The sequence below is a fragment of the Sander lucioperca genome, chromosome 19, assembly GCF_008315115.2.
Source record: "Sander lucioperca isolate FBNREF2018 chromosome 19, SLUC_FBN_1.2, whole genome shotgun sequence".
Lineage (NCBI taxonomy): Eukaryota > Metazoa > Chordata > Actinopteri > Perciformes > Percidae > Sander > Sander lucioperca.
In genome coordinates this window covers 3,025,673-3,053,040 of record NC_050191.1, presented here as the reverse complement: position 1 = coordinate 3,053,040, position 27,368 = coordinate 3,025,673, and the positions used below count along the sequence as shown (strand labels likewise).

At 39.4% G+C, this 27,368-nt stretch overlaps 22 non-coding genes across 22 annotated transcripts; 11 read left to right on the top strand and 11 right to left on the bottom strand.

Annotated features, from left to right (window-relative positions):
- Positions 1-1,487: 1,487 nt before the first annotated feature.
- On the bottom strand, positions 1,488-1,560 carry trnav-aac. The gene has a single exon. It is a non-coding gene; the product is annotated as a tRNA-Val (tRNA).
- A 259-nt stretch (positions 1,561-1,819) lies between these two features.
- On the top strand, positions 1,820-1,891 carry trnad-guc. Its single transcript has one exon. It is a non-coding gene; the product is annotated as a tRNA-Asp (tRNA).
- A 1,962-nt stretch (positions 1,892-3,853) lies between these two features.
- On the bottom strand, positions 3,854-3,926 carry trnav-aac. The gene has a single exon. It is a non-coding gene; the product is annotated as a tRNA-Val (tRNA).
- Positions 3,927-4,185: 259 nt separating this feature from the next.
- On the top strand, positions 4,186-4,257 carry trnad-guc. Its single transcript has one exon. It is a non-coding gene; the product is annotated as a tRNA-Asp (tRNA).
- A 2,542-nt stretch (positions 4,258-6,799) lies between these two features.
- On the bottom strand, positions 6,800-6,872 carry trnav-aac. The gene has a single exon. It is a non-coding gene; the product is annotated as a tRNA-Val (tRNA).
- A 259-nt stretch (positions 6,873-7,131) lies between these two features.
- trnad-guc lies at positions 7,132-7,203 on the top strand. Its single transcript has one exon. It is a non-coding gene; the product is annotated as a tRNA-Asp (tRNA).
- A 1,974-nt stretch (positions 7,204-9,177) lies between these two features.
- trnav-aac lies at positions 9,178-9,250 on the bottom strand. Its single transcript has one exon. It is a non-coding gene; the product is annotated as a tRNA-Val (tRNA).
- Positions 9,251-9,509: 259 nt separating this feature from the next.
- trnad-guc lies at positions 9,510-9,581 on the top strand. Its single transcript has one exon. It is a non-coding gene; the product is annotated as a tRNA-Asp (tRNA).
- A 2,526-nt stretch (positions 9,582-12,107) lies between these two features.
- On the bottom strand, positions 12,108-12,180 carry trnav-aac. Its single transcript has one exon. It is a non-coding gene; the product is annotated as a tRNA-Val (tRNA).
- Positions 12,181-12,439: 259 nt separating this feature from the next.
- trnad-guc lies at positions 12,440-12,511 on the top strand. Its single transcript has one exon. It is a non-coding gene; the product is annotated as a tRNA-Asp (tRNA).
- Positions 12,512-14,481: 1,970 nt separating this feature from the next.
- trnav-aac lies at positions 14,482-14,554 on the bottom strand. The gene has a single exon. It is a non-coding gene; the product is annotated as a tRNA-Val (tRNA).
- A 259-nt stretch (positions 14,555-14,813) lies between these two features.
- Positions 14,814-14,885, top strand: trnad-guc. Its single transcript has one exon. It is a non-coding gene; the product is annotated as a tRNA-Asp (tRNA).
- A 1,970-nt stretch (positions 14,886-16,855) lies between these two features.
- Positions 16,856-16,928, bottom strand: trnav-aac. Its single transcript has one exon. It is a non-coding gene; the product is annotated as a tRNA-Val (tRNA).
- A 259-nt stretch (positions 16,929-17,187) lies between these two features.
- On the top strand, positions 17,188-17,259 carry trnad-guc. Its single transcript has one exon. It is a non-coding gene; the product is annotated as a tRNA-Asp (tRNA).
- Positions 17,260-19,789: 2,530 nt separating this feature from the next.
- trnav-aac lies at positions 19,790-19,862 on the bottom strand. Its single transcript has one exon. It is a non-coding gene; the product is annotated as a tRNA-Val (tRNA).
- A 259-nt stretch (positions 19,863-20,121) lies between these two features.
- trnad-guc lies at positions 20,122-20,193 on the top strand. The gene has a single exon. It is a non-coding gene; the product is annotated as a tRNA-Asp (tRNA).
- Positions 20,194-22,163: 1,970 nt separating this feature from the next.
- trnav-aac lies at positions 22,164-22,236 on the bottom strand. The gene has a single exon. It is a non-coding gene; the product is annotated as a tRNA-Val (tRNA).
- Positions 22,237-22,495: 259 nt separating this feature from the next.
- Positions 22,496-22,567, top strand: trnad-guc. Its single transcript has one exon. It is a non-coding gene; the product is annotated as a tRNA-Asp (tRNA).
- Positions 22,568-24,536: 1,969 nt separating this feature from the next.
- On the bottom strand, positions 24,537-24,609 carry trnav-aac. The gene has a single exon. It is a non-coding gene; the product is annotated as a tRNA-Val (tRNA).
- Positions 24,610-24,868: 259 nt separating this feature from the next.
- trnad-guc lies at positions 24,869-24,940 on the top strand. Its single transcript has one exon. It is a non-coding gene; the product is annotated as a tRNA-Asp (tRNA).
- A 1,970-nt stretch (positions 24,941-26,910) lies between these two features.
- trnav-aac lies at positions 26,911-26,983 on the bottom strand. Its single transcript has one exon. It is a non-coding gene; the product is annotated as a tRNA-Val (tRNA).
- A 259-nt stretch (positions 26,984-27,242) lies between these two features.
- On the top strand, positions 27,243-27,314 carry trnad-guc. The gene has a single exon. It is a non-coding gene; the product is annotated as a tRNA-Asp (tRNA).
- The last annotated feature ends 54 nt before the right edge of the window (positions 27,315-27,368 follow it).

Sequence of the window (27,368 nt, the reverse complement as noted above, 5' to 3'; positions counted from 1 at the left end):
AATGAGAGTATAAGAATTTACATAAATATTGAAATATTTTTTTATTAAAATATGCTTAATTATGTTATTTAAATACTGATAAGAATTTGGAGAAAGAACAACAATGGCGAAAAGTAAGCCCAGGGATTTACTTGCTTGGACCAACCATGAGGTGGAACTGCTACTGAAAGGCATGTAAGCTTACCTAACCGATGAAACTGACTGACGTGGGTGTCTGCATTACTTTCCAAAGTTCTCCGGTTCTGCCTGTACAGACTACAACGCAACTCTGCAGTTTTCAAACTTAAACGGGGTGAGCAATGTTTCCAAATGTCTTTGTGTAAGGGTCGCGGAAATGCCGGAGTCGTGTGGATACAAGGCCTAAACATAGCAAAAGATATGCTTTTTTAAGGAAAGCAGTATTAAAGTGGATATAGTCCAAGAAAGACAAAAGTTTCACAGTTCTTAGGAAGGAAGGAAGGAAGGAAGGAAGGAAGGAAGCAGGAATGTAAGACAGATCCACGAACGTAAAACAACAACAATGAGGCTCAGAGGTTGAGGCTCAGCTACGGTAAGAACAATGAGGCTAAGAACAACAATGAGAGTATAAGAATTTACATAAATATTGAAATATTTTTTTATTAAAATATGCTTAATTATGTTATTTAAATACTGATAAGAATTTGGAGAAAGAACAACAATGGCGAAAAGTAAGCCCAGGGATTTACTTGCTTGGACCAACCATGAGGTGGAACTGCTACTGAAAGGCATGTAAGCTTACCTAACCGATGAAACTGACTGACGTGGGTGTCTGCATTACTTTCCAAAGTTCTCCGGTTCTGCCTGTACAGACTACAACGCACCTCTGCAGTTTTCAAACTTAAACGGGGTGAGCAATATTTCCAAATGTCTTTGTGTAAGGGTCGCGGAAATGCTGGAGTCGTGTGGATACAAGGCCTAAACATAGTAAAAGATATGCTTTTTTAAGGAAAACAGTATTAAAGTGGATATAGTCCAAGAAAGACAAAAGTTTTACAGCAGCATTGAGCATGTTCCTGCTATCAAAGAGAGATTTACAATGACGATATGATCACCTACCTCAGGATCCAGGAACGTAAAACAACAACAATGAGGCTAAGAGGTTGAGGCTCAGCTAAGGTAAGAACAATGAGGCTAAGAACAACAATTAGAGTATAAGAATTACATAAACATTTAAATATTTTTTTATAACAATATGCTCAATTATGTTATTTAAATACGTAGGAAGGAAGCAGGAACGTAAGACGGATCCAGGAACGTAAAATAACACCAATGAGGCTAAGAGGTTGAGGCTCAGCTACGGTAAGAACAATGAGAGGATAAGAGACATTTTCCGTGTTAGGCGAATGTACTATGGACACTTCGATAGGCCTAGCCACAATTTCACGACAGGGAGTTTTTCATGCAGGTTATTGAGATTTTCACTCAGCAGAGTTTGATTGTGCGAAGTAAACACGAACAAAGAAATGTGTTTCCACCCAGTTTCGAACTGGGGACCTTTCGCGTGTTAGGCGAACGTGATAACCACTACACTACGTAAACTGATGAAAAGGGTTTTTTAGCATGTTCGTGGGGAAATGCACCAATCACATTTTACTGCAAATGTTCAAAATGCCGTTTCACATGTTTATTTTTGACACATAGATATGTTAAACAGGATTCAGTCATAGCTGCTCTGTCATGGATATGAGTGACAGTGAATATGTAGTGAATCTAAATGTTTCGACATATATTCACTGTAGCCTAAATGCTGTTATGGCGCCACCTAGCGAGTGCCGTGCCAAATTTAGAGTTTGGGCAGTCCTCGTTAGTATAGTGGACAGTATCTCCGCCTGTCACGCGGAAGACCGGGGTTCGATTCCCCGACGGGGAGATTTATCTATCAGCTGCTAATTATTTACCAAGGCTACATCGACACTACTACGTTTGCCGGCGTAGTGTGGATACGAGGCCTAACCATGGGAAAGGATATGCGTTTTTAAGAAAAAAAACTATTAGAGAGCATATAGTCCAAGAAAGACAAAAGTTTTACAGCAGCACTGAGCATGTTCCTGCTATCAAAGAGAGCTTTACAGTGACGATATGATCACCTAACTCAGGATCCAGGAACGTAAAACAACAACGAGGCTAAGAGGTTGAGGCTCAGCTAAGGTAAGAACAATGAGGCTAAGAACAACAATTAGAGTATAAGAATTACATAAACATTTAAATATTTTTATATTACTATATGCTCAATTATGTTATTTAAATACGTAGGAAGGAAGCAGGAACGTAAGACAGATCCAGGAACGTAAAACAACAACAATGAGGCTAAGAGGTTGAGGCTCAGCTAAGGTAAGAACAATAAGGCTAAGAACAACAATGAGAGTATAAGAATATACATAAACATTGAAATATTTTTTTATTAAAATATGCTCAATTATGTTATTTAAATACTGATAAGAATTTGGAGAAAGAACAACAATGGCGAAAAGTAAGCCCAGGGATGTACTTGCTTGGACCAACCATGAGGTGGAACTGCTACTGAAAGGCATGTAAGCTTACCTAACCGATGAAACTGACTGACGTGGGTGTCTGCATTAGTTTCCAAAGTTCTCCGGTTCTGCCTGTACAGACTACAACGCAACCCTGCAGTTTTCAAACTTAAACGGGGTGAGCAATGTTTCCAAATGTCTTTGTGTAAGGGTCGCGGAAATGCCGGAGTCGTGTGGATACAAGGCCTAAACATAGCAAAAGATATGCTTTTTTAAGGAAAGCAGTATTAAAGTGGATATAGTCCAAGAAAGACAAAAGTTTCACAGTTCTTAGGAAGGAAGGAAGGAAGGAAGCAGGAATGTAAGACAGATCCACGAACGTAAAACAACAACAATGAGGCTCAGAGGTTGAGGCTCAGCTACGGTAAGAACAATGAGGCTAAGAACAACAATGAGAGTATAAGAATTTACATAAATATTGAAATATTTTTTTATTAAAATATGCTCAATTATGTTATTTAAATACCGATAAGAATTTGGAGAAAGAACAACAATGGCGAAAAGTAAGCCCAGGGATTTACTTGCTTGGACCAACCATGAGGTGGAACTGCTACTGAAAGGCATGTAAGCTTACCTAACCGATGAAACTGACTGACGTGGGTGTCTGCATTACTTTCCAAAGTTCTCCGGTTCTGCCTGTACAGACTACAACGCACCTCTGCAGTTTTCAAACTTAAACGGGGTGAGCAATATTTCCAAATGTCTTTGTGTAAGGGTCGCGGAAATGTTGGAGTCGTGTGGATACAAGGCCTAAACATAGTAAAAGATATGCTTTTTTAAGGAAAACAGTATTAAAGTGGATATAGTCCAAGAAAGACAAAAGTTTTACAGCAGCATTGAGCATGTTCCTGCTATCAAAGAGAGATTTACAATGACGATATGATCACCTACCTCAGGATCCAGGAACGTAAAACAACAACAATGAGGCTAAGAGGTTGAGGCTCAGCTAAGGTAAGAACAATGAGGCTAAGAACAACAATTAGAGTATAAGAATTACATAAACATTTAAATATTTTTTTATAACAATATGCTCAATTATGTTATTTAAATACGTAGGAAGGAAGCAGGAACGTAAGACGGATCCAGGAACGTAAAATAACACCAATGAGGCTAAGAGGTTGAGGCTCAGCTACGGTAAGAACAATGAGAGGATAAGAGACATTTTCCGTGTTAGGCGAATGTACTATGGACACTTCGATAGGCCTAGCCACAATTTCACGACAGGGAGTTTTTCATGCAGGTTATTGAGATTTTCACTCAGCAGAGTTTGATTGTGCGAAGTAAACACGAACAAAGAAATGTGTTTCCACCCAGTTTCGAACTGGGGACCTTTCGCGTGTTAGGCGAACGTGATAACCACTACACTACGGAAACTGATGAAAAGGGTTTTTTAGCATGTTCGTGGGGAAATGCACCAATCACATTTTACTGCAAATGTTCAAAATGCCGTTTCACATGTTTATTTTTGACACATAGATATGTTAAACAGGATTCAGTCATAGCTGCTCTGTCATGGATATGAGTGACAGTGAATATGTAGTGAATCTAAATGTTTCGACATATATTCACTGTAGCCTAAATGCTGTTATGGCGCCACCTAGCGAGTGCCGTGCCAAATTTAGAGTTTGGGCAGTCCTCGTTAGTATAGTGGACAGTATCTCCGCCTGTCACGCGGAAGACCGGGGTTCGATTCCCCGACGGGGAGATTTATCTATCAGCTGCTAATTATTTACCAAGGCTACATCGACACTACTACGTTTGCCGGCGTAGTGTGGATACGAGGCCTAACCATGGGAAAGGATATGCGTTTTTAAGAAAAAAAACTATTAGAGAGCATATAGTCCAAGAAAGACAAAAGTTTTACAGCAGCACTGAGCATGTTCCTGCTATCAAAGAGAGCTTTACAGTGACGATATGATCACCTAACTCAGGATCCAGGAACGTAAAACAACAACGAGGCTAAGAGGTTGAGGCTCAGCTAAGGTAAGAACAATGAGGCTAAGAACAACAATTAGAGTATAAGAATTACATAAACATTTAAATATTTTTATATTACTATATGCTCAATTATGTTATTTAAATACGTAGGAAGGAAGCAGGAACGTAAGACAGATCCAGGAACGTAAAACAACAACAATGAGGCTAAGAGGTTGAGGCTCAGCTAAGGTAAGAACAATAAGGCTAAGAACAACAATGAGAGTATAAGAATATACATAAACATTGAAATATTTTTTTATTAAAATATGCTCAATTATGTTATTTAAATACTGATAAGAATTTGGAGAAAGAACAACAATGGCGAAAAGTAAGCCCAGGGATGTACTTGCTTGGACCAACCATGAGGTGGAACTGCTACTGAAAGGCATGTAAGCTTACCTAACCGATGAAACTGACTGACGTGGGTGTCTGCATTAGTTTCCAAAGTTCTCCGGTTCTGCCTGTACAGACTACAACGCAACCCTGCAGTTTTCAAACTTAAACGGGGTGAGCAATGTTTCCAAATGTCTTTGTGTAAGGGTCGCGGAAATGCCGGAGTCGTGTGGATACAAGGCCTAAACATAGCAAAAGATATGCTTTTTTAAGGAAAGCAGTATTAAAGTGGATATAGTCCAAGAAAGACAAAAGTTTCACAGTTCTTAGGAAGGAAGGAAGGAAGGAAGGAAGGAAGCAGGAATGTAAGACAGATCCACGAGCGTAAAACAACAACAATGAGGCTCAGAGGTTGAGGCTCAGCTACGGTAAGAACAATGAGGCTAAGAACAACAATGAGAGTATAAGAATTTACATAAATATTGAAATATTTTTTTATTAAAATATGCTCAATTATGTTATTTAAATACTGATAAGAATTTGGAGAAAGAACAACAATGGCGAAAAGTAAGCCCAGGGATTTACTTGCTTGGACCAACCATGAGGTGGAACTGCTACTGAAAGGCATGTAAGCTTACCTAACCGATGAAACTGACTGACGTGGGTGTCTGCATTACTTTCCAAAGTTCTCCGGTTCTGCCTGTACAGACTACAACGCAACCCTGCAGTTTTCAAACTTAAACGGGGTGAGCAATGTTTCCAAATGTCTTTGTGTAAGGGTCGCGGAAATGCCGGAGTCGTGTGGATACAAGGCCTAAACATAGCAAAAGATATGCTTTTTTAAGGAAAGCAGTATTAAAGTGGATATAGTCCAAGAAAGACAAAAGTTTCACAGTTCTTAGGAAGGAAGGAAGGAAGGAAGGAAGGAAGCAGGAATGTAAGACAGATCCACGAGCGTAAAACAACAACAATGAGGCTCAGAGGTTGAGGCTCAGCTACGGTAAGAACAATGAGGCTAAGAACAACAATGAGAGTATAAGAATTTACATAAATATTGAAATATTTTTTTATTAAAATATGCTCAATTATGTTATTTAAATACTGATAAGAATTTGGAGAAAGAACAACAATGGCGAAAAGTAAGCCCAGGGATTTACTTGCTTGGACCAACCATGAGGTGGAACTGCTACTGAAAGGCATGTAAGCTTACCTAACCGATGAAACTGACTGACGTGGGTGTCTGCATTACTTTCCAAAGTTCTCCGGTTCTGCCTGTACAGACTACAACGCACCTCTGCAGTTTTCAAACTTAAACGGGGTGAGCAATATTTCCAAATGTCTTTGTGTAAGGGTCGCGGAAATGCTGGAGTCGTGTGGATACAAGGCCTAAACATAGTAAAAGATATGCTTTTTTAAGGAAAACAGTATTAAAGTGGATATAGTCCAAGAAAGACAAAAGTTTTACAGCAGCATTGAGCATGTTCCTGCTATCAAAGAGAGATTTACAATGACGATATGATCACCTACCTCAGGATCCAGGAACGTAAAACAACAACAATGAGGCTAAGAGGTTGAGGCTCAGCTAAGGTAAGAACAATGAGGCTAAGAACAACAATTAGAGTATAAGAATTACATAAACATTTAAATATTTTTTTATAACAATATGCTCAATTATGTTATTTAAATACGTAGGAAGGAAGCAGGAACGTAAGACGGATCCAGGAACGTAAAATAACACCAATGAGGCTAAGAGGTTGAGGCTCAGCTACGGTAAGAACAATGAGAGGATAAGAGACATTTTCCGTGTTAGGCGAATGTACTATGGACACTTCGATAGGCCTAGCCACAATTTCACGACAGGGAGTTTTTCATGCAGGATATTGAGATTTTCACTCAGCAGAGTTTGATTGTGCGAAGTAAACACGAACAAAGAAATGTGTTTCCACCCAGTTTCGAACTGGGGACCTTTCGCGTGTTAGGCGAACGTGATAACCACTACACTACGGAAACTGATGAAAAGGGTTTTTTAGCATGTTCGTGGGGAAATGCACCAATCACATTTTACTGCAAATGTTCAAAATGCCGTTTCACATGTTTATTTTTGACACATAGATATGTTAAACAGGATTCAGTCATAGCTGCTCTGTCATGGATATGAGTGACAGTGAATATGTAGTGAATCTAAATGTTTCGACATATATTCACTGTAGCCTAAATGCTGTTATGGCGCCACCTAGCGAGTGCCGTGCCAAATTTAGAGTTTGGGCAGTCCTCGTTAGTATAGTGGACAGTATCTCCGCCTGTCACGCGGAAGACCGGGGTTCGATTCCCCGACGGGGAGATTTATCTATCAGCTGCTAATTATTTACCAAGGCTACATCGACACTACTACGTTTGCCGGCGTAGTGTGGATACGAGGCCTAACCATGGGAAAGGATATGCGTTTTTAAGAAAAAAAACTATTAGAGAGCATATAGTCCAAGAAAGACAAAAGTTTTACAGCAGCACTGAGCATGTTCCTGCTATCAAAGAGAGCTTTACAGTGACGATATGATCACCTAACTCAGGATCCAGGAACGTAAAACAACAACGAGGCTAAGAGGTTGAGGCTCAGCTAAGGTAAGAACAATGAGGCTAAGAACAACAATTAGAGTATAAGAATTACATAAACATTTAAATATTTTTATATTACTATATGCTCAATTATGTTATTTAAATACGTAGGAAGGAAGCAGGAACGTAAGACAGATCCAGGAACGTAAAACAACAACAATGAGGCTAAGAGGTTGAGGCTCAGCTAAGGTAAGAACAATAAGGCTAAGAACAACAATGAGAGTATAAGAATATACATAAACATTGAAATATTTTTTTATTAAAATATGCTCAATTATGTTATTTAAATACTGATAAGAATTTGGAGAAAGAACAACAATGGCGAAAAGTAAGCCCAGGGATGTACTTGCTTGGACCAACCATGAGGTGGAACTGCTACTGAAAGGCATGTAAGCTTACCTAACCGATGAAACTGACTGACGTGGGTGTCTGCATTAGTTTCCAAAGTTCTCCGGTTCTGCCTGTACAGACTACAACGCAACCCTGCAGTTTTCAAACTTAAACGGGGTGAGCAATGTTTCCAAATGTCTTTGTGTAAGGGTCGCGGAAATGCCGGAGTCGTGTGGATACAAGGCCTAAACATAGCAAAAGATATGCTTTTTTAAGGAAAGCAGTATTAAAGTGGATATAGTCCAAGAAAGACAAAAGTTTCACAGTTCTTAGGAAGGAAGGAAGGAAGGAAGGAAGGAAGGAAGCAGGAATGTAAGACAGATCCACGAGCGTAAAACAACAACAATGAGGCTCAGAGGTTGAGGCTCAGCTACGGTAAGAACAATGAGGCTAAGAACAACAATGAGAGTATAAGAATTTACATAAATATTGAAATATTTTTTTATTAAAATATGCTCAATTATGTTATTTAAATACTGATAAGAATTTGGAGAAAGAACAACAATGGCGAAAAGTAAGCCCAGGGATTTACTTGCTTGGACCAACCATGAGGTGGAACTGCTACTGAAAGGCATGTAAGCTTACCTAACCGATGAAACTGACTGACGTGGGTGTCTGCATTACTTTCCAAAGTTCTCCGGTTCTGCCTGTACAGACTACAACGCACCTCTGCAGTTTTCAAACTTAAACGGGGTGAGCAATATTTCCAAATGTCTTTGTGTAAGGGTCGCGGAAATGCTGGAGTCGTGTGGATACAAGGCCTAAACATAGTAAAAGATATGCTTTTTTAAGGAAAACAGTATTAAAGTGGATATAGTCCAAGAAAGACAAAAGTTTTACAGCAGCATTGAGCATGTTCCTGCTATCAAAGAGAGATTTACAATGACGATATGATCACCTACCTCAGGATCCAGGAACGTAAAACAACAACAATGAGGCTAAGAGGTTGAGGCTCAGCTAAGGTAAGAACAATGAGGCTAAGAACAACAATTAGAGTATAAGAATTACATAAACATTTAAATATTTTTTTATAACAATATGCTCAATTATGTTATTTAAATACGTAGGAAGGAAGCAGGAACGTAAGACGGATCCAGGAACGTAAAATAACACCAATGAGGCTAAGAGGTTGAGGCTCAGCTACGGTAAGAACAATGAGAGGATAAGAGACATTTTCCGTGTTAGGCGAATGTACTATGGACACTTCGATAGGCCTAGCCACAATTTCACGACAGGGAGTTTTTCATGCAGGTTATTGAGATTTTCACTCAGCAGAGTTTGATTGTGCGAAGTAAACACGAACAAAGAAATGTGTTTCCACCCAGTTTCGAACTGGGGACCTTTCGCGTGTTAGGCGAACGTGATAACCACTACACTACGGAAACTGATGAAAAGGGTTTTTTAGCATGTTCGTGGGGAAATGCACCAATCACATTTTACTGCAAATGTTCAAAATGCCGTTTCACATGTTTATTTTTGACACATAGATATGTTAAACAGGATTCAGTCATAGCTGCTCTGTCATGGATATGAGTGACAGTGAATATGTAGTGAATCTAAATGTTTCGACATATATTCACTGTAGCCTAAATGCTGTTATGGCGCCACCTAGCGAGTGCCGTGCCAAATTTAGAGTTTGGGCAGTCCTCGTTAGTATAGTGGACAGTATCTCCGCCTGTCACGCGGAAGACCGGGGTTCGATTCCCCGACGGGGAGATTTATCTATCAGCTGCTAATTATTTACCAAGGCTACATCGACACTACTACGTTTGCCGGCGTAGTGTGGATACGAGGCCTAACCATGGGAAAGGATATGCGTTTTTAAGAAAAAAAACTATTAGAGAGCATATAGTCCAAGAAAGACAAAAGTTTTACAGCAGCACTGAGCATGTTCCTGCTATCAAAGAGAGCTTTACAGTGACGATATGATCACCTAACTCAGGATCCAGGAACGTAAAACAACAACGAGGCTAAGAGGTTGAGGCTCAGCTAAGGTAAGAACAATGAGGCTAAGAACAACAATTAGAGTATAAGAATTACATAAACATTTAAATATTTTTATATTACTATATGCTCAATTATGTTATTTAAATACGTAGGAAGGAAGCAGGAACGTAAGACAGATCCAGGAACGTAAAACAACAACAATGAGGCTAAGAGGTTGAGGCTCAGCTAAGGTAAGAACAATAAGGCTAAGAACAACAATGAGAGTATAAGAATATACATAAACATTGAAATATTTTTTTATTAAAATATGCTCAATTATGTTATTTAAATACTGATAAGAATTTGGAGAAAGAACAACAATGGCGAAAAGTAAGCCCAGGGATGTACTTGCTTGGACCAACCATGAGGTGGAACTGCTACTGAAAGGCATGTAAGCTTACCTAACCGATGAAACTGACTGACGTGGGTGTCTGCATTAGTTTCCAAAGTTCTCCGGTTCTGCCTGTACAGACTACAACGCAACCCTGCAGTTTTCAAACTTAAACGGGGTGAGCAATGTTTCCAAATGTCTTTGTGTAAGGGTCGCGGAAATGCCGGAGTAGTGTGGATACAAGGCCTAAACATAGCAAAAGATATGCTTTTTTAAGGAAAGCAGTATTAAAGTGGATATAGTCCAAGAAAGACAAAAGTTTCACAGTTCTTAGGAAGGAAGGAAGGAAGGAAGCAGGAATGTAAGACAGATCCACGAGCGTAAAACAACAACAATGAGGCTCAGAGGTTGAGGCTCAGCTACGGTAAGAACAATGAGGCTAACAACAACAATGAGAGTATAAGAATTTACATAAATATTGAAATATTTTTTTATTAAAATATGCTTAATTATGTTATTTAAATACTGATAAGAATTTGGAGAAAGAACAACAATGGCGAAAAGTAAGCCCAGGGATTTACTTGCTTGGACCAACCATGAGGTGGAACTGCTACTGAAAGGCATGTAAGCTTACCTAACCGATGAAACTGACTGACGTGGGTGTCTGCATTAGTTTCCAAAGTTCTCCGGTTCTGCCTGTACAGACTACAACGCAACTCTGCAGTTTTCAAACTTAAACGGGGTGAGCAATGTTTCCAAATGTCTTTGTGTAAGGGTCGCGGAAATGCCAGAGTCGTGTGGATACAAGGCCTAAACATAGCAAAAGATATGCTTTTTTAAGGAAAGCAGTATTAAAGTGGATATAGTCCAAGAAAGACAAAAGTTTCACAGTTCTTAGGAAGGAAGGAAGGAAGGAAGCAGGAATGTAAGACAGATCCACGAACGTAAAACAACAACAATGAGGCTCAGAGGTTGAGGCTCAGCTACGGTAAGAACAATGAGGCTAAGAACAACAATGAGAGTATAAGAATTTACATAAATATTGAAATATTTTTTTATTAAAATATGCTCAATTATGTTATTTAAATACTGATAAGAATTTGGAGAAAGAACAACAATGGCGAAAAGTAAGCCCAGGGATTTACTTGCTTGGACCAACCATGAGGTGGAACTGCTACTGAAAGGCATGTAAGCTTACCTAACCGATGAAACTGACTGACGTGGGTGTCTGCATTACTTTCCAAAGTTCTCCGGTTCTGCCTGTACAGACTACAACGCACCTCTGCAGTTTTCAAACTTAAACGGGGTGAGCAATATTTCCAAATGTCTTTGTGTAAGGGTCGCGGAAATGCTGGAGTCGTGTGGATACAAGGCCTAAACATAGTAAAAGATATGCTTTTTTAAGGAAAACAGTATTAAAGTGGATATAGTCCAAGAAAGACAAAAGTTTTACAGCAGCATTGAGCATGTTCCTGCTATCAAAGAGAGATTTACAATGACGATATGATCACCTACCTCAGGATCCAGGAACGTAAAACAACAACAATGAGGCTAAGAGGTTGAGGCTCAGCTAAGGTAAGAACAATGAGGCTAAGAACAACAATTAGAGTATAAGAATTACATAAACATTTAAATATTTTTTTATAACAATATGCTCAATTATGTTATTTAAATACGTAGGAAGGAAGCAGGAACGTAAGACGGATCCAGGAACGTAAAATAACACCAATGAGGCTAAGAGGTTGAGGCTCAGCTACGGTAAGAACAATGAGAGGATAAGAGACATTTTCCGTGTTAGGCGAATGTACTATGGACACTTCGATAGGCCTAGCCACAATTTCACGACAGGGAGTTTTTCATGCAGGTTATTGAGATTTTCACTCAGCAGAGTTTGATTGTGCGAAGTAAACACGAACAAAGAAATGTGTTTCCACCCAGTTTCGAACTGGGGACCTTTCGCGTGTTAGGCGAACGTGATAACCACTACACTACGGAAACTGATGAAAAGGGTTTTTTAGCATGTTCGTGGGGAAATGCACCAATCACATTTTACTGCAAATGTTCAAAATGCCGTTTCACATGTTTATTTTTGACACATAGATATGTTAAACAGGATTCAGTCATAGCTGCTCTGTCATGGATATGAGTGACAGTGAATATGTAGTGAATCTAAATGTTTCGACATATATTCACTGTAGCCTAAATGCTGTTATGGCGCCACCTAGCGAGTGCCGTGCCAAATTTAGAGTTTGGGCAGTCCTCGTTAGTATAGTGGACAGTATCTCCGCCTGTCACGCGGAAGACCGGGGTTCGATTCCCCGACGGGGAGATTTATCTATCAGCTGCTAATTATTTACCAAGGCTACATCGACACTACTACGTTTGCCGGCGTAGTGTGGATACGAGGCCTAACCATGGGAAAGGATATGCGTTTTTAAGAAAAAAAACTATTAGAGAGCATATAGTCCAAGAAAGACAAAAGTTTTACAGCAGCACTGAGCATGTTCCTGCTATCAAAGAGAGCTTTACAGTGACGATATGATCACCTAACTCAGGATCCAGGAACGTAAAACAACAACGAGGCTAAGAGGTTGAGGCTCAGCTAAGGTAAGAACAATGAGGCTAAGAACAACAATTAGAGTATAAGAATTACATAAACATTTAAATATTTTTATATTACTATATGCTCAATTATGTTATTTAAATACGTAGGAAGGAAGCAGGAACGTAAGACAGATCCAGGAACGTAAAACAACAACAATGAGGCTAAGAGGTTGAGGCTCAGCTAAGGTAAGAACAATAAGGCTAAGAACAACAATGAGAGTATAAGAATATACATAAACATTGAAATATTTTTTTATTAAAATATGCTCAATTATGTTATTTAAATACTGATAAGAATTTGGAGAAAGAACAACAATGGCGAAAAGTAAGCCCAGGGATGTACTTGCTTGGACCAACCATGAGGTGGAACTGCTACTGAAAGGCATGTAAGCTTACCTAACCGATGAAACTGACTGACGTGGGTGTCTGCATTAGTTTCCAAAGTTCTCCGGTTCTGCCTGTACAGACTACAACGCAACCCTGCAGTTTTCAAACTTAAACGGGGTGAGCAATGTTTCCAAATGTCTTTGTGTAAGGGTCGCGGAAATGCCGGAGTAGTGTGGATACAAGGCCTAAACATAGCAAAAGATATGCTTTTTTAAGGAAAGCAGTATTAAAGTGGATATAGTCCAAGAAAGACAAAAGTTTCACAGTTCTTAGGAAGGAAGGAAGGAAGGAAGGAAGGAAGCAGGAATGTAAGACAGATCCACGAGCGTAAAACAACAACAATGAGGCTCAGAGGTTGAGGCTCAGCTACGGTAAGAACAATGAGGCTAAGAACAACAATGAGAGTATAAGAATTTACATAAATATTGAAATATTTTTTTATTAAAATATGCTCAATTATGTTATTTAAATACTGATAAGAATTTGGAGAAAGAACAACAATGGCGAAAAGTAAGCCCAGGGATGTACTTGCTTGGACCAACCATGAGGTGGAACTGCTACTGAAAGGCATGTAAGCTTACCTAACCGATGAAACTGACTGACGTGGGTGTCTGCATTACTTTCCAAAGTTCTCCGGTTCTGCCTGTACAGACTACAACGCACCTCTGCAGTTTTCAAACTTAAACGGGGTGAGCAATATTTCCAAATGTCTTTGTGTAAGGGTCGCGGAAATGCTGGAGTCGTGTGGATACAAGGCCTAAACATAGTAAAAGATATGCTTTTTTAAGGAAAACAGTATTAAAGTGGATATAGTCCAAGAAAGACAAAAGTTTTACAGCAGCATTGAGCATGTTCCTGCTATCAAAGAGAGATTTACAATGACGATATGATCACCTACCTCAGGATCCAGGAACGTAAAACAACAACAATGAGGCTAAGAGGTTGAGGCTCAGCTAAGGTAAGAACAATGAGGCTAAGAACAACAATTAGAGTATAAGAATTACATAAACATTTAAATATTTTTTTATAACAATATGCTCAATTATGTTATTTAAATACGTAGGAAGGAAGCAGGAACGTAAGACGGATCCAGGAACGTAAAATAACACCAATGAGGCTAAGAGGTTGAGGCTCAGCTACGGTAAGAACAATGAGAGGATAAGAGACATTTTCCGTGTTAGGCGAATGTACTATGGACACTTCGATAGGCCTAGCCACAATTTCACGACAGGGAGTTTTTCATGCAGGTTATTGAGATTTTCACTCAGCAGAGTTTGATTGTGCGAAGTAAACACGAACAAAGAAATGTGTTTCCACCCAGTTTCGAACTGGGGACCTTTCGCGTGTTAGGCGAACGTGATAACCACTACACTACGGAAACTGATGAAAAGGGTTTTTTAGCATGTTCGTGGGGAAATGCACCAATCACATTTTACTGCAAATGTTCAAAATGCCGTTTCACATGTTTATTTTTGACACATAGATATGTTAAACAGGATTCAGTCATAGCTGCTCTGTCATGGATATGAGTGACAGTGAATATGTAGTGAATCTAAATGTTTCGACATATATTCACTGTAGCCTAAATGCTGTTATGGCGCCACCTAGCGAGTGCCGTGCCAAATTTAGAGTTTGGGCAGTCCTCGTTAGTATAGTGGACAGTATCTCCGCCTGTCACGCGGAAGACCGGGGTTCGATTCCCCGACGGGGAGATTTATCTATCAGCTGCTAATTATTTACCAAGGCTACATCGACACTACTACGTTTGCCGGCGTAGTGTGGATACGAGGCCTAACCATGGGAAAGGATATGCGTTTTTAAGAAAAAAAACTATTAGAGAGCATATAGTCCAAGAAAGACAAAAGTTTTACAGCAGCACTGAGCATGTTCCTGCTATCAAAGAGAGCTTTACAGTGACGATATGATCACCTAACTCAGGATCCAGGAACGTAAAACAACAACGAGGCTAAGAGGTTGAGGCTCAGCTAAGGTAAGAACAATGAGGCTAAGAACAACAATTAGAGTATAAGAATTACATAAACATTTAAATATTTTTATATTACTATATGCTCAATTATGTTATTTAAATACGTAGGAAGGAAGCAGGAACGTAAGACAGATCCAGGAACGTAAAACAACAACAATGAGGCTAAGAGGTTGAGGCTCAGCTAAGGTAAGAACAATAAGGCTAAGAACAACAATGAGAGTATAAGAATATACATAAACATTGAAATATTTTTTTATTAAAATATGCTCAATTATGTTATTTAAATACTGATAAGAATTTGGAGAAAGAACAACAATGGCGAAAAGTAAGCCCAGGGATGTACTTGCTTGGACCAACCATGAGGTGGAACTGCTACTGAAAGGCATGTAAGCTTACCTAACCGATGAAACTGACTGACGTGGGTGTCTGCATTAGTTTCCAAAGTTCTCCGGTTCTGCCTGTACAGACTACAACGCAACCCTGCAGTTTTCAAACTTAAACGGGGTGAGCAATGTTTCCAAATGTCTTTGTGTAAGGGTCGCGGAAATGCCGGAGTAGTGTGGATACAAGGCCTAAACATAGCAAAAGATATGCTTTTTTAAGGAAAGCAGTATTAAAGTGGATATAGTCCAAGAAAGACAAAAGTTTCACAGTTCTTAGGAAGGAAGGAAGGAAGGAAGGAAGGAAGCAGGAATGTAAGACAGATCCACGAGCGTAAAACAACAACAATGAGGCTCAGAGGTTGAGGCTCAGCTACGGTAAGAACAATGAGGCTAAGAACAACAATGAGAGTATAAGAATTTACATAAATATTGAAATATTTTTTTATTAAAATATGCTCAATTATGTTATTTAAATACTGATAAGAATTTGGAGAAAGAACAACAATGGCGAAAAGTAAGCCCAGGGATTTACTTGCTTGGACCAACCATGAGGTGGAACTGCTACTGAAAGGCATGTAAGCTTACCTAACCGATGAAACTGACTGACGTGGGTGTCTGCATTACTTTCCAAAGTTCTCCGGTTCTGCCTGTACAGACTACAACGCACCTCTGCAGTTTTCAAACTTAAACGGGGTGAGCAATATTTCCAAATGTCTTTGTGTAAGGGTCGCGGAAATGCTGGAGTCGTGTGGATACAAGGCCTAAACATAGTAAAAGATATGCTTTTTTAAGGAAAACAGTATTAAAGTGGATATAGTCCAAGAAAGACAAAAGTTTTACAGCAGCATTGAGCATGTTCCTGCTATCAAAGAGAGATTTACAATGACGATATGATCACCTACCTCAGGATCCAGGAACGTAAAACAACAACAATGAGGCTAAGAGGTTGAGGCTCAGCTAAGGTAAGAACAATGAGGCTAAGAACAACAATTAGAGTATAAGAATTACATAAACATTTAAATATTTTTTTATAACAATATGCTCAATTATGTTATTTAAATACGTAGGAAGGAAGCAGGAACGTAAGACGGATCCAGGAACGTAAAATAACACCAATGAGGCTAAGAGGTTGAGGCTCAGCTACGGTAAGAACAATGAGAGGATAAGAGACATTTTCCGTGTTAGGCGAATGTACTATGGACACTTCGATAGGCCTAGCCACAATTTCACGACAGGGAGTTTTTCATGCAGGTTATTGAGATTTTCACTCAGCAGAGTTTGATTGTGCGAAGTAAACACGAACAAAGAAATGTGTTTCCACCCAGTTTCGAACTGGGGACCTTTCGCGTGTTAGGCGAACGTGATAACCACTACACTACGGAAACTGATGAAAAGGGTTTTTTAGCATGTTCGTGGGGAAATGCACCAATCACATTTTACTGCAAATGTTCAAAATGCCGTTTCACATGTTTATTTTTGACACATAGATATGTTAAACAGGATTCAGTCATAGCTGCTCTGTCATGGATATGAGTGACAGTGAATATGTAGTGAATCTAAATGTTTCGACATATATTCACTGTAGCCTAAATGCTGTTATGGCGCCACCTAGCGAGTGCCGTGCCAAATTTAGAGTTTGGGCAGTCCTCGTTAGTATAGTGGACAGTATCTCCGCCTGTCACGCGGAAGACCGGGGTTCGATTCCCCGACGGGGAGATTTATCTATCAGCTGCTAATTATTTACCAAGGCTACATCGACACTACTACGTTTGCCGGCGTAGTGTGGATACGAGGCCTAACCATGGGAAAGGATATGCGTTTTTAAGAAAAAAAACTATTAGAGAGCATATAGTCCAAGAAAGACAAAAGTTTTACAGCAGCACTGAGCATGTTCCTGCTATCAAAGAGAGCTTTACAGTGACGATATGATCACCTAACTCAGGATCCAGGAACGTAAAACAACAACGAGGCTAAGAGGTTGAGGCTCAGCTAAGGTAAGAACAATGAGGCTAAGAACAACAATTAGAGTATAAGAATTACATAAACATTTAAATATTTTTATATTACTATATGCTCAATTATGTTATTTAAATACGTAGGAAGGAAGCAGGAACGTAAGACAGATCCAGGAACGTAAAACAACAACAATGAGGCTAAGAGGTTGAGGCTCAGCTAAGGTAAGAACAATAAGGCTAAGAACAACAATGAGAGTATAAGAATATACATAAACATTGAAATATTTTTTTATTAAAATATGCTCAATTATGTTATTTAAATACTGATAAGAATTTGGAGAAAGAACAACAATGGCGAAAAGTAAGCCCAGGGATGTACTTGCTTGGACCAACCATGAGGTGGAACTGCTACTGAAAGGCATGTAAGCTTACCTAACCGATGAAACTGACTGACGTGGGTGTCTGCATTAGTTTCCAAAGTTCTCCGGTTCTGCCTGTACAGACTACAACGCAACCCTGCAGTTTTCAAACTTAAACGGGGTGAGCAATGTTTCCAAATGTCTTTGTGTAAGGGTCGCGGAAATGCCAGAGTAGTGTGGATACAAGGCCTAAACATAGCAAAAGATATGCTTTTTTAAGGAAAGCAGTATTAAAGTGGATATAGTCCAAGAAAGACAAAAGTTTCACAGTTCTTAGGAAGGAAGGAAGGAAGGAAGGAAGCAGGAATGTAAGACAGATCCACGAGCGTAAAACAACAACAATGAGGCTCAGAGGTTGAGGCTCAGCTACGGTAAGAACAATGAGGCTAAGAACAACAATGAGAGTATAAGAATTTACATAAATATTGAAATATTTTTTTATTAAAATATGCTTAATTATGTTATTTAAATACTGATAAGAATTTGGAGAAAGAACAACAATGGCGAAAAGTAAGCCCAGGGATTTACTTGCTTGGACCAACCATGAGGTGGAACTGCTACTGAAAGGCATGTAAGCTTACCTAACCGATGAAACTGACTGACGTGGGTGTCTGCATTAGTTTCCAAAGTTCTCCGGTTCTGCCTGTACAGACTACAACGCAACTCTGCAGTTTTCAAACTTAAACGGGGTGAGCAATGTTTCCAAATGTCTTTGTGTAAGGGTCGCGGAAATGCCGGAGTCGTGTGGATACAAGGCCTAAACATAGCAAAAGATATGCTTTTTTAAGGAAAGCAGTATTAAAGTGGATATAGTCCAAGAAAGACAAAAGTTTCACAGTTCTTAGGAAGGAAGGAAGGAAGGAAGCAGGAATGTAAGACAGATCCACGAGCGTAAAACAACAACAATGAGGCTCAGAGGTTGAGGCTCAGCTACGGTAAGAACAATGAGGCTAAGAACAACAATGAGAGTATAAGAATTTACATAAATATTGAAATATTTTTTTATTAAAATATGCTCAATTATGTTATTTAAATACTGATAAGAATTTGGAGAAAGAACAACAATGGCGAAAAGTAAGCCCAGGGATTTACTTGCTTGGACCAACCATGAGGTGGAACTGCTACTGAAAGGCATGTAAGCTTACCTAACCGATGAAACTGACTGACGTGGGTGTCTGCATTACTTTCCAAAGTTCTCCGGTTCTGCCTGTACAGACTACAACGCACCTCTGCAGTTTTCAAACTTAAACGGGGTGAGCAATATTTCCAAATGTCTTTGTGTAAGGGTCGCGGAAATGCTGGAGTCGTGTGGATACAAGGCCTAAACATAGTAAAAGATATGCTTTTTTAAGGAAAACAGTATTAAAGTGGATATAGTCCAAGAAAGACAAAAGTTTTACAGCAGCATTGAGCATGTTCCTGCTATCAAAGAGAGATTTACAATGACGATATGATCACCTACCTCAGGATCCAGGAACGTAAAACAACAACAATGAGGCTAAGAGGTTGAGGCTCAGCTAAGGTAAGAACAATGAGGCTAAGAACAACAATTAGAGTATAAGAATTACATAAACATTTAAATATTTTTTTATAACAATATGCTCAATTATGTTATTTAAATACGTAGGAAGGAAGCAGGAACGTAAGACGGATCCAGGAACGTAAAATAACACCAATGAGGCTAAGAGGTTGAGGCTCAGCTACGGTAAGAACAATGAGAGGATAAGAGACATTTTCCGTGTTAGGCGAATGTACTATGGACACTTCGATAGGCCTAGCCACAATTTCACGACAGGGAGTTTTTCATGCAGGTTATTGAGATTTTCACTCAGCAGAGTTTGATTGTGCGAAGTAAACACGAACAAAGAAATGTGTTTCCACCCAGTTTCGAACTGGGGACCTTTCACGTGTTAGGCGAACGTGATAACCACTACACTACGGAAACTGATGAAAAGGGTTTTTTAGCATGTTCGTGGGGAAATGCACCAATCACATTTTACTGCAAATGTTCAAAATGCCGTTTCACATGTTTATTTTTGACACATAGATATGTTAAACAGGATTCAGTCATAGCTGCTCTGTCATGGATATGAGTGACAGTGAATATGTAGTGAATCTAAATGTTTCGACATATATTCACTGTAGCCTAAATGCTGTTATGGCGCCACCTAGCGAGTGCCGTGCCAAATTTAGAGTTTGGGCAGTCCTCGTTAGTATAGTGGACAGTATCTCCGCCTGTCACGCGGAAGACCGGGGTTCGATTCCCCGACGGGGAGATTTATCTATCAGCTGCTAATTATTTACCAAGGCTACATCGACACTACTACGTTTGCCGGCGTAGTGTGGATACGAGGCCTAACCATGGGAAAGGATATGCGTTTTTAAGAAAAAAAACTATTAGAGAGCATATAGTCCAAGAAAGACAAAAGTTTTACAGCAGCACTGAGCATGTTCCTGCTATCAAAGAGAGCTTTACAGTGACGATATGATCACCTAACTCAGGATCCAGGAACGTAAAACAACAACGAGGCTAAGAGGTTGAGGCTCAGCTAAGGTAAGAACAATGAGGCTAAGAACAACAATTAGAGTATAAGAATTACATAAACATTTAAATATTTTTATATTACTATATGCTCAATTATGTTATTTAAATACGTAGGAAGGAAGCAGGAACGTAAGACAGATCCAGGAACGTAAAACAACAACAATGAGGCTAAGAGGTTGAGGCTCAGCTAAGGTAAGAACAATAAGGCTAAGAACAACAATGAGAGTATAAGAATATACATAAACATTGAAATATTTTTTTATTAAAATATGCTCAATTATGTTATTTAAATACTGATAAGAATTTGGAGAAAGAACAACAATGGCGAAAAGTAAGCCCAGGGATGTACTTGCTTGGACCAACCATGAGGTGGAACTGCTACTGAAAGGCATGTAAGCTTACCTAACCGATGAAACTGACTGACGTGGGTGTCTGCATTAGTTTCCAAAGTTCTCCGGTTCTGCCTGTACAGACTACAACGCAACCCTGCAGTTTTCAAACTTAAACGGGGTGAGCAATGTTTCCAAATGTCTTTGTGTAAGGGTCGCGGAAATGCCGGAGTAGTGTGGATACAAGGCCTAAACATAGCAAAAGATATGCTTTTTTAAGGAAAGCAGTATTAAAGTGGATATAGTCCAAGAAAGACAAAAGTTTCACAGTTCTTAGGAAGGAAGGAAGGAAGGAAGGAAGGAAGCAGGAATGTAAGACAGATCCACGAGCGTAAAACAACAACAATGAGGCTCAGAGGTTGAGGCTCAGCTACGGTAAGAACAATGAGGCTAAGAACAACAATGAGAGTATAAGAATTTACATAAATATTGAAATATTTTTTTATTAAAATATGCTCAATTATGTTATTTAAATACTGATAAGAATTTGGAGAAAGAACAACAATGGCGAAAAGTAAGCCCAGGGATTTACTTGCTTGGACCAACCATGAGGTGGAACTGCTACTGAAAGGCATGTAAGCTTACCTAACCGATGAAACTGACTGACGTGGGTGTCTGCATTACTTTCCAAAGTTCTCCGGTTCTGCCTGTACAGACTACAACGCACCTCTGCAGTTTTCAAACTTAAACGGGGTGAGCAATATTTCCAAATGTCTTTGTGTAAGGGTCGCGGAAATGCTGGAGTCGTGTGGATACAAGGCCTAAACATAGTAAAAGATATGCTTTTTTAAGGAAAACAGTATTAAAGTGGATATAGTCCAAGAAAGACAAAAGTTTTACAGCAGCATTGAGCATGTTCCTGCTATCAAAGAGAGATTTACAATGACGATATGATCACCTACCTCAGGATCCAGGAACGTAAAACAACAACAATGAGGCTAAGAGGTTGAGGCTCAGCTAAGGTAAGAACAATGAGGCTAAGAACAACAATTAGAGTATAAGAATTACATAAACATTTAAATATTTTTTTATAACAATATGCTCAATTATGTTATTTAAATACGTAGGAAGGAAGCAGGAACGTAAGACGGATCCAGGAACGTAAAATAACACCAATGAGGCTAAGAGGTTGAGGCTCAGCTACGGTAAGAACAATGAGAGGATAAGAGACATTTTCCGTGTTAGGCGAATGTACTATGGACACTTCGATAGGCCTAGCCACAATTTCACGACAGGGAGTTTTTCATGCAGGTTATTGAGATTTTCACTCAGCAGAGTTTGATTGTGCGAAGTAAACACGAACAAAGAAATGTGTTTCCACCCAGTTTCGAACTGGGGACCTTTCACGTGTTAGGCGAACGTGATAACCACTACACTACGGAAACTGATGAAAAGGGTTTTTTAGCATGTTCGTGGGGAAATGCACCAATCACATTTTACTGCAAATGTTCAAAATGCCGTTTCACATGTTTATTTTTGACACATAGATATGTTAAACAGGATTCAGTCATAGCTGCTCTGTCATGGATATGAGTGACAGTGAATATGTAGTGAATCTAAATGTTTCGACATATATTCACTGTAGCCTAAATGCTGTTATGGCGCCACCTAGCGAGTGCCGTGCCAAATTTAGAGTTTGGGCAGTCCTCGTTAGTATAGTGGACAGTATCTCCGCCTGTCACGCGGAAGACCGGGGTTCGATTCCCCGACGGGGAGATTTATCTATCAGCTGCTAATTATTTACCAAGGCTACATCGACACTACTACGTTTGCCGGCGTAGTGTGGATACGAGGCCTAACCATGGGAAAGGATATGCGTTTTTAAGAAAAAAAACTATTAGAGAGCATATAGTCCAAGAAAGACAAAAGTTTTACAGCAGCACTGAGCATGTTCCTGCTATCAAAGAGAGCTTTACAGTGACGATATGATCACCTAACTCAGGATCCAGGAACGTAAAACAACAACGAGGCTAAGAGGTTGAGGCTCAGCTAAGGTAAGAACAATGAGGCTAAGAACAACAATTAGAGTATAAGAATTACATAAACATTTAAATATTTTTATATTACTATATGCTCAATTATGTTATTTAAATACGTAGGAAGGAAGCAGGAACGTAAGACAGATCCAGGAACGTAAAACAACAACAATGAGGCTAAGAGGTTGAGGCTCAGCTAAGGTAAGAACAATAAGGCTAAGAACAACAATGAGAGTATAAGAATATACATAAACATTGAAATATTTTTTTATTAAAATATGCTCAATTATGTTATTTAAATACTGATAAGAATTTGGAGAAAGAACAACAATGGCGAAAAGTAAGCCCAGGGATGTACTTGCTTGGACCAACCATGAGGTGGAACTGCTACTGAAAGGCATGTAAGCTTACCTAACCGATGAAACTGACTGACGTGGGTGTCTGCATTAGTTTCCAAAGTTCTCCGGTTCTGCCTGTACAGACTACAACGCAACCCTGCAGTTTTCAAACTTAAACGGGGTGAGCAATGTTTCCAAATGTCTTTGTGTAAGGGTCGCGGAAATGCCGGAGTAGTGTGGATACAAGGCCTAAACATAGCAAAAGATATGCTTTTTTAAGGAAAGCAGTATTAAAGTGGATATAGTCCAAGAAAGACAAAAGTTTCACAGTTCTTAGGAAGGAAGGAAGGAAGGAAGGAAGGAGCAGGAATGTAAGACAGATCCACGAGCGTAAAACAACAACAATGAGGCTCAGAGGTTGAGGCTCAGCTACGGTAAGAACAATGAGGCTAAGAACAACAATGAGAGTATAAGAATTTACATAAATATTGAAATATTTTTTTATTAAAATATGCTCAATTATGTTATTTAAATACTGATAAGAATTTGGAGAAAGAACAACAATGGCGAAAAGTAAGCCCAGGGATTTACTTGCTTGGACCAACCATGAGGTGGAACTGCTACTGAAAGGCATGTAAGCTTACCTAACCGATGAAACTGACTGACGTGGGTGTCTGCATTACTTTCCAAAGTTCTCCGGTTCTGCCTGTACAGACTACAACGCACCTCTGCAGTTTTCAAACTTAAACGGGGTGAGCAATATTTCCAAATGTCTTTGTGTAAGGGTCGCGGAAATGCTGGAGTCGTGTGGATACAAGGCCTAAACATAGTAAAAGATATGCTTTTTTAAGGAAAACAGTATTAAAGTGGATATAGTCCAAGAAAGACAAAAGTTTTACAGCAGCATTGAGCATGTTCCTGCTATCAAAGAGAGATTTACAATGACGATATGATCACCTACCTCAGGATCCAGGAACGTAAAACAACAACAATGAGGCTAAGAGGTTGAGGCTCAGCTAAGGTAAGAACAATGAGGCTAAGAACAACAATTAGAGTATAAGAATTACATAAACATTTAAATATTTTTTTATAACAATATGCTCAATTATGTTATTTAAATACGTAGGAAGGAAGCAGGAACGTAAGACGGATCCAGGAACGTAAAATAACACCAATGAGGCTAAGAGGTTGAGGCTCAGCTACGGTAAGAACAATGAGAGGATAAGAGACATTTTCCGTGTTAGGCGAATGTACTATGGACACTTCGATAGGCCTAGCCACAATTTCACGACAGGGAGTTTTTCATGCAGGTTATTGAGATTTTCACTCAGCAGAGTTTGATTGTGCGAAGTAAACACGAACAAAGAAATGTGTTTCCACCCAGTTTCGAACTGGGGACCTTTCACGTGTTAGGCGAACGTGATAACCACTACACTACGGAAACTGATGAAAAGGGTTTTTTAGCATGTTCGTGGGGAAATGCACCAATCACATTTTACTGCAAATGTTCAAAATGCCGTTTCACATGTTTATTTTTGACACATAGATATGTTAAACAGGATTCAGTCATAGCTGCTCTGTCATGGATATGAGTGACAGTGAATATGTAGTGAATCTAAATGTTTCGACATATATTCACTGTAGCCTAAATGCTGTTATGGCGCCACCTAGCGAGTGCCGTGCCAAATTTAGAGTTTGGGCAGTCCTCGTTAGTATAGTGGACAGTATCTCCGCCTGTCACGCGGAAGACCGGGGTTCGATTCCCCGACGGGGAGATTTATCTATCAGCTGCTAATTATTTACCAAGGCTACATCGACACTACTACGTTTGCCGGCGTAGTGTGGATACGAGGCCTAACCATGGGAAAGGATATGCGTTTTTAAGAAAAAAAACTATTAGAGAGCATATAGTCCAAGAAAGACAAAAGTTTTACAGCAGCACTGAGCATGTTCCTGCTATCAAAGAGAGCTTTACAGTGACGATATGATCACCTAACTCAGGATCCAGGAACGTAAAACAACAACGAGGCTAAGAGGTTGAGGCTCAGCTAAGGTAAGAACAATGAGGCTAAGAACAACAATTAGAGTATAAGAATTACATAAACATTTAAATATTTTTATATTACTATATGCTCAATTATGTTATTTAAATACGTAGGAAGGAAGCAGGAACGTAAGACAGATCCAGGAACGTAAAACAACAACAATGAGGCTAAGAGGTTGAGGCTCAGCTAAGGTAAGAACAATAAGGCTAAGAACAACAATGAGAGTATAAGAATATACATAAACATTGAAATATTTTTTTATTAAAATATGCTCAATTATGTTATTTAAATACTGATAAGAATTTGGAGAAAGAACAACAATGGCGAAAAGTAAGCCCAGGGATGTACTTGCTTGGACCAACCATGAGGTGGAACTGCTACTGAAAGGCATGTAAGCTTACCTAACCGATGAAACTGACTGACGTGGGTGTCTGCATTAGTTTCCAAAGTTCTCCGGTTCTGCCTGTACAGACTACAACGCAACCCTGCAGTTTTCAAACTTAAACGGGGTGAGCAATGTTTCCAAATGTCTTTGTGTAAGGGTCGCGGAAATGCCGGAGTAGTGTGGATACAAGGCCTAAACATAGCAAAAGATATGCTTTTTTAAGGAAAGCAGTATTAAAGTGGATATAGTCCAAGAAAGACAAAAGTTTCACAGTTCTTAGGAAGGAAGGAAGGAAGGAAGGAAGGAAGCAGGAATGTAAGACAGATCCACGAGCGTAAAACAACAACAATGAGGCTCAGAGGTTGAGGCTCAGCTACGGTAAGAACAATGAGGCTAAGAACAACAATGAGAGTATAAGAATTTACATAAATATTGAAATATTTTTTTATTAAAATATGCTCAATTATGTTATTTAAATACTGATAAGAATTTGGAGAAAGAACAACAATGGCGAAAAGTAAGCCCAGGGATTTACTTGCTTGGACCAACCATGAGGTGGAACTGCTACTGAAAGGCATGTAAGCTTACCTAACCGATGAAACTGACTGACGTGGGTGTCTGCATTACTTTCCAAAGTTCTCCGGTTCTGCCTGTACAGACTACAACGCACCTCTGCAGTTTTCAAACTTAAACGGGGTGAGCAATATTTCCAAATGTCTTTGTGTAAGGGTCGCGGAAATGCTGGAGTCGTGTGGATACAAGGCCTAAACATAGTAAAAGATATGCTTTTTTAAGGAAAACAGTATTAAAGTGGATATAGTCCAAGAAAGACAAAAGTTTTACAGCAGCATTGAGCATGTTCCTGCTATCAAAGAGAGATTTACAATGACGATATGATCACCTACCTCAGGATCCAGGAACGTAAAACAACAACAATGAGGCTAAGAGGTTGAGGCTCAGCTAAGGTAAGAACAATGAGGCTAAGAACAACAATTAGAGTATAAGAATTACATAAACATTTAAATATTTTTTTATAACAATATGCTCAATTATGTTATTTAAATACGTAGGAAGGAAGCAGGAACGTAAGACGGATCCAGGAACGTAAAATAACACCAATGAGGCTAAGAGGTTGAGGCTCAGCTACGGTAAGAACAATGAGAGGATAAGAGACATTTTCCGTGTTAGGCGAATGTACTATGGACACTTCGATAGGCCTAGCCACAATTTCACGACAGGGAGTTTTTCATGCAGGTTATTGAGATTTTCACTCAGCAGAGTTTGATTGTGCGAAGTAAACACGAACAAAGAAATGTGTTTCCACCCAGTTTCGAACTGGGGACCTTTCGCGTGTTAGGCGAACGTGATAACCACTACACTACGGAAACTGATGAAAAGGGTTTTTTAGCATGTTCGTGGGGAAATGCACCAATCACATTTTACTGCAAATGTTCAAAATGCCGTTTCACATGTTTATTTTTGACACATAGATATGTTAAACAGGATTCAGTCATAGCTGCTCTGTCATGGATATGAGTGACAGTGAATATGTAGTGAATCTAAATGTTTCGACATATATTCACTGTAGCCTAAATGCTGTTATGGCGCCACCTAGCGAGTGCCGTGCCAAATTTAGAGTTTGGGCAGTCCTCGTTAGTATAGTGGACAGTATCTCCGCCTGTCACGCGGAAGACCGGGGTTCGATTCCCCGACGGGGAGATTTATCTATCAGCTGCTAATTATTTACCAAGGCTACATCGACACTACTACGTT